Source organism: Vicugna pacos, chromosome 3 (genome assembly GCF_048564905.1).
Source record: "Vicugna pacos chromosome 3, VicPac4, whole genome shotgun sequence".
NCBI classification, from domain to species: domain Eukaryota; kingdom Metazoa; phylum Chordata; class Mammalia; order Artiodactyla; family Camelidae; genus Vicugna; species Vicugna pacos.
This window is the reverse complement of record NC_132989.1, coordinates 75,920,584-75,926,860: the sequence shown is the minus strand read 5'-3', so window position 1 is coordinate 75,926,860 and position 6,277 is coordinate 75,920,584. Positions and strand designations below refer to the sequence as shown.

The window sequence follows — 6,277 nt, the reverse complement described above, 5'->3', positions numbered from 1 at the left end:
CAGGTTTAATAAGCAAGGGAACTTAGATACGAGGCTTGTCTTGGGCGGCCACAAGACAAGCAGTTCCCTACACCCATCTGCCAGGATCTTAAAAAGTTTATATGGAGGCTTTAATGGGGAAAGGGTGAGCGTTCAGTCATGTACATCGTGCAGATGGTCTCAGCAACACCCTGCTCTCTCAAGTCTGCATCCTTGAAAATGACTCCCGCCGTGGAAACACCACACATACAAGGACGGGGAGGAGAAGAGGAAACACCAATTGCCCAGGTCCAGCTTTTGGGTCAGCCGGCAATCATGTCCTCTTCTGCACCTCCTTCAACACTGTATGTTGAAAAGTCAACTATGTCGCTGTAGCTGTATCTAATCCATTGTTTCTGGCTACTATATGACACTCTGTGGGGGGCGTCTTCCACATTTTACTTGCCCATTTTCCTAGTGAGGAAAACTCAGACTACTTTGAACTTCCCCCTCCATAAATAACGCTGCCCCAAATATAGTGAAAATGTGAAATTTTCTTGGAATGCCTAGAGCAGAATTGATGGGTTATGTATTTAACTGGTATTTGCCACGTGGTCCTAGAATGGCTGTACCTATCAGTCTACACCCATCAGCAGGGCACGCGGCTCCTATACCCCACATCCCACCTGCACTATTATCCAGCTTCCTCTTTTTGCCAGACTAATATATATAAAACTTTATCTCATTTTTATCTTGTATTTCTTCAATTCCTGGTAGAATCAGCAAGTTTAGAATGTTATTATCCCACCCAAGAACATAGTATGCCATCCCCAACTGTATTTAATCATTTGTCTGTTGTTGGATATTTAGGTTGTTTCCAAGGACAGGAGAAAGAGAAAAAGGGAGACCCACTCAAGCTGGATAGGAAGCCCGTGGACCATCAGGAATGGAGATGGATGCTCAGGTGGCCCCCTGTCCTCTGCTTCCTCTGCAGGATCTGGTACCCTGTCTTGAACAGACAGATGTTTAGCAGATATGATCTAAAGACAGTGGGGGGTGGCGAGTGGTGGATGTTCAGTGAAGTGTACTGTTTGATCTTTCATGAGCAATAATGAATTTTCCAAACAAAATTTAAAAACAGTAGATTAGTTCTCTCCTTTTTCAAGACACAAAATATTCAATAAGTGATTTCATGTTGTCAACAGCTGGGCTGGAGTGGGAGCTGGTGGGGACAGGTAGGGGCAGGTGGGAGGGCAGAGTGGTTGAGGAGCAGGTCCTGTGACCTGGCAGTTGTGGCAGAAGAGACCAACCAGTGGCTTGGCTAGATGTCTCACCCTTGGATGTGAAGGCTCCTTAAAACTTTTTTCCCATTTTGTCAGGAAATTTCCTCTTACAGACTATGGAGGAATTCTTCAGCTTGTTTGGCTCATGGAGTCTAACACATGTTTCTGCTGTTGGTTGATAAAGTTAGCAATAGGAAAAGGATTTTTCATGAAATCATTTGGCTGAGAGTCCAACGCCAACCCTGGTCTAACAGAATCCCAGTATCTAGGGGTGAGGCACAGGAATCTGTTTTATAAAGAATTCCCCAGATGATTCTGGTGATAAACCAGTATCCAGGAGCTCTGGGAGCTACACTGGGCAGGCCGATTGCTTTGCAGCCTTCAGACTAACTCCCACCATATTGGGCATTCAAGCTCCTAATGTATGTGGCAACCAATTCTAGCTCAATACTCGGACTCCCCCTAGTCATGACTTGCTTAGAACTAAGCACGTCTCCTCTTGCTGTAATTTAAGTTAATTTTCCCTTTGGCATTCAGAGCAGATAGAAAACAGTGTCAGACACCCCTCTTGCATCCTATACTCATATATAAAAACATTACAAAGACATCGATTTCATACTTTTGTAAACTTCAAAACTGCAAGCGACACTTACTGGGAAGTTAGGCAAGTAGGAAATAAAATGACCATTTTGTGTCCTGAAATCTTACATAGATACATAGATAATGCCTGTATTTGGGTCTGTGCTGTGTTCAGTTAGCAGGGATGGCTTCTGGCACAGGGGAAAGATACAATTTGCTCCCAGATTGTGGGAGTTGCAGCTCATGCAAGGAGTCCTCTGTGATGGAGGCCAGTGGGCTCTTATGGACTTCAATGCTGTTTGCTTCAGTACACTTTGAAATGCAGGGTCAGCTCACTGAGCTACAACATGCAATAATAACACATTTTTATAGGAGTAGCTTAGAGCTGCCACCACATGTGATACATAAAACCAATAAACACACCACGCCTGCAGATTCTCTCCTCGTAACCAGGATAAAGCAATAAAATTGACAGCAGCCATCAAAAAGCTCCCTTTCTGACTGTGTAGGGTGAATTTACTGTTGCTTAAAACAGAGGCGCTGTCACAAAGCCCTAGATCAGTGCTCAGTTACGGAGCAGCCCGTTGCATTGCGTGGGAGGGGCCTGGTGCCTGACAGCAGCATGGGCCATGACATGCTGCCAGGGCTTGGGCCCCTCTAGTCTAATGAGATACAGTCATCAGAGACACTCTACAGAATGTTTTCGTTTTACTGAGTTACACATTAAGTATTATGGTGCACAGTGTCATTGTGGATTGATAAGTTAGCAATTAGTATTTTCTACCTGTTGGTTAAATCCTTAAGGCAGGAAGGAGCTTAAGTTTGCTAGGAACCACGGGGAACTCAGTGAGTTGGTGCTGTCATATTGGATTCTTAGAGCGTGGACTTCCGTACGCTCTGATAAGAAGGGAGGAAAGAAGGAAGCACACAGTGAGAAAAGGAAAGAAGGAAGGGAAGAAACAGCGAAGAGAGAAAAAGGGAAGAGAAGCAAAGAGAAAAGCAGGGGGGGAGCAGAGAGCATGGTTTTGGCATCATCATTGTCACCACCAGGAATATTTCCCAAAGTGCCCAGAGCTGACCCTCTAAGTTGCTGCAAGCAAATGAACAAAATCAGAATAACTGTGTGTCCTGCTCCATTCCTGCCTGAGTTCCCAAAGGTGAAGCTTCCTGCACAAGAGTGGGCCAGGTGTGTGGTGAGGCAGAGGGAGGTGCTGTCTAATTTGGGAGGGTTGGCTGCCTGCCTTCAGGTCCTTAGAGGCCTTTCCAGGGGCCTTTCCTGGAGCAGCAGTTAGGAAGCTTCCTGGAGGAGCAGCTGCTCAGTATGGAGAGCCTGGACAAGGCAGCCAGGCCCACTTCCGTGTTAGGTCCCTCCTGGCCCCAAGACTCAACAAGAAAAGAAAGGCCTCGGTTACTGCCAGACTCAAGGCCAATAACAACCCAGCAGTGGCTCAAACTGGCCTTCTCAGAACGATGTGCACCATCCTAGGCCCCAGGAAGGAATAAAGGTGGCTGAAGAAGTGTGTCCCGTTGTCCTCTTATTTCCAGGTACTCTCTTTCTCATTTAACACACATCCTTAAATGACTGCCTTGCCAATGCTCCCTCAGGGAAGCCGAGGAAAACTGCCTTCCCAGGCACCTGTTTTCCCAAAGGCTGGTATTCAAGATAAGTAAAGCGTTCACTGTGTGATGTTTCATGTCATCAGCAGAGCAGGGCTCTACTTGGCCCCTCTCACCAGGCCCAGGCCACCTAGGGCTCAGAGGATTTTGATACCCATTCATCTCTGCCACCTCTCTGGGCTTTGAAGGAAGGAAGTCTTTGAGCCCAGGAGTTAGGAGTTAGCTGAAAATGGGGGAACAAGGTGTAAGATCTGGAACACTTGTCCCTGCTTCCAGAAATTAAAGAGACAGGAGATGGACACTTTGGAGTGAAACTGAGATAATGTGCCTGCTAATAGGCACTTGGTAAACTGGGGCCTGGGATGTAGCCGGGAACCCCCACTTCTCACCAGTCCTTAGGGTGAGGACAGGGTAGGTGAGTGAGGCACCCACCTTGGGCACCAAATTTAAGGGGGCACCCAAAAACTCAGTAGCAAAGATAAAAAATATTTTAATGCAACATTATAAAAAATCAAAACCGAGGTAGAATATCCACCATGAACAAAATACCAAAATATTAGAGGCATGACTAGTCATCTTTTTGCCTCAGGCTCTGATATGGTTCAGCCTGGCACTGTTATGCAGCCTGTTTAAAAATGTTGATATGCATCATGGATTTTTTTTTTGCATTAATATAAAGTTTTAAAAATAATGGTTTGCCTTCATGACTGAGTTTTTGGTTCCCCCATAAATTTCACACCCAGAATGGGTGCCTCACTCACCTCACTCTAGCCTGGCCTTGAGTTCATACCCAGGCACTTCTGAGAAAACCTGGACTCCTATGTAGTATTACACCAAACATCCCAAGGCTTGCAAAGCATTTTCAGAAAGGTTTATGGCTTTCCATCACTATTCCCTTGTCTTTAGTTTCCTAGGGGTACAGAGGTAAAGCTGAGTTGGTCCCCAAGTTTACATTCTGTCCAGCTATTATTATGCCCTTGACCTAAGGGCTAATCAGTTCTGATTAGATGTTGATCAAGTTTTATTTTGATATCCAATCAGAATTTAACAGCTATAAGCTACTATCTCTGGCCTAAAACTGGTTGTAGAACTTAATCCAGGACTTAAAATGCAACACCTGAGTACAGGAGCTCAGCTCTCTTGCCCACCAATGCAGACTTCAGAATATCAAGCCTTTGTGCTTTGGGAAGAAGGCCTAAGGCATAACACTGCCAGCGTCTCTGTTCTCTTTCTCTCTCTGCGTTTAATGGTTCTGTCCCCTCTCCGTCGCTGGCACAATCTTTGCTGATACTCCCAGCTTCTCACTAAGCCAGCTGATTGTGCGCCCTGTAGGGAGTGCACAGGGGTGCTCTCTTTCTTCCGCTAGTTTTCATTGTGACGTTGAGGCGGGAAGCCCCATAAAAAGATCAGCAGGACCTGTAGGCAAGGGCCGAGGCTCTCCTCCCAGCACCGTCCAGTTCCCTGGCCCAGAGGCTCTATCTCACTCTTTGCCTCTAAAGCGGCTAACTTACACCTAAAATTCTATTGGTTCCCTGAGCTCATTTCTGATTGGTTATTTCCTTCACTCCTGATTGGTTATTACTCTCACTTCTGATTGGTCCACTTCCCTAACTTCTGATTGGTCCATTTGTAGTATTTTTATTCGCATGGAGCTCACTCCTGATTGGTTATTTCTTTCATTCCTGATTGGTCCATTCCCCTCACTCCTGATTGGTTATTTCTCTCACTCCTGATTGGTCTATTTCTACAAAGCTTCTTCCTGGTTGGTCAACTTCTGTTATACTTTATTTGCGTATGATGTTGCAAAGTGTAAAACCGGCAGCCTATAAAAGGCCTGTGAAAACCTGCAGCCGCTGTCCAGAGCTTTAGGTGGTAACTCGTCTAGGCTTGCTGCCATAATAAACCTGATTTCTCCAACTTCGTGAGTACTGCTTGGGCTGTCACTGAGCTGTAACACATTTTTCCGCCACATTCTGAGATTCCAACCACACCGGCCACTTCAGCTGCAGGGACGGCAGAGCAACTGCCTGGAGGTCGGGAGCTCTGAAAGTGAACGAGGAGGCTCGCCATCCGACAGTATTCCGGGTCCTTCTTTGTGGAGGCGATTCAGTTTGAGCTGTAACACCAAGCTGTAACACGTTTTTCCGCAGTAACGTGCTGTCTCAATTGCTATCCCAGGTGAAAGGCTTTTGAGAGCTGGCCTGGGAACCAAACCACCATTTATCTCATGGTTCCTGTGGGAAAGAAGCTTGTACGGACCAGACATTCAAGTGAGAAGAGCATCTGGCCCACAGCCACCTGTAAGTTAGGATCTGAAACAGAATAAGAACATCAGGTAGGTAGAAAGAACCTCCCTGGTTCTGAAGTGAGGGCGGCCAGTGTAACAAAACTCCTAAACCTTAGGAGAGGGACAGCCTGGCAGGAGTGGGTGGTTTTTTCTTGTTGTTTTTGTCTTTCGGAGCTATTTATACCTTAGCAGCAGCAGCATTGTAGAAACCTTAGAGACTTAAGGATTAAAGAGGTTAATGAAATGAATTTGATGGCAAGGTTCATTTCTCAGTCTCTTAAAATTCATTGTGTTTTCCCTTTTTTCTTTAAAATAAGCTTTGATACTTTATCCCCAACTTATTTCCCAAGTGACTACTGAGAGCAAAGACCTGAGCACAGTTCCCCAGCTGTGGGACAGGGAGCTGGGGTCCTCGACCCTGCCAAGTGGTGGGAGTTGATGGTGTCCTTTTAGGGTCAGGGTGGGCAGTGACTCCCCTTCAAAAGATGCCCATGAGTGGAAGGGATGGCCTCCTGATGGGTTACTCTCCTGACCTTTCCCTGGCAGGGGTCCT

At 46.1% G+C, this 6,277-nt stretch overlaps 1 long non-coding RNA gene across 2 annotated transcripts in view; it reads left to right on the top strand.

Annotated features, from left to right (window-relative positions):
* The first annotated feature begins 4,736 nt into the window (after nucleotides 1-4,736).
* LOC116279318 (uncharacterized) overlaps nucleotides 4,737-6,277 on the top strand; it is a 76,101-nt gene continuing 74,560 nt past the window's right edge. For both annotated transcript variants that reach the window (XR_012071400.1, XR_012071399.1), the window contains exons 1-2: nucleotides 4,737-5,358; nucleotides 5,616-5,772. This is a non-coding gene — a long non-coding RNA (uncharacterized lncRNA). The remainder of the gene's footprint in view (nucleotides 5,359-5,615; nucleotides 5,773-6,277) is intronic.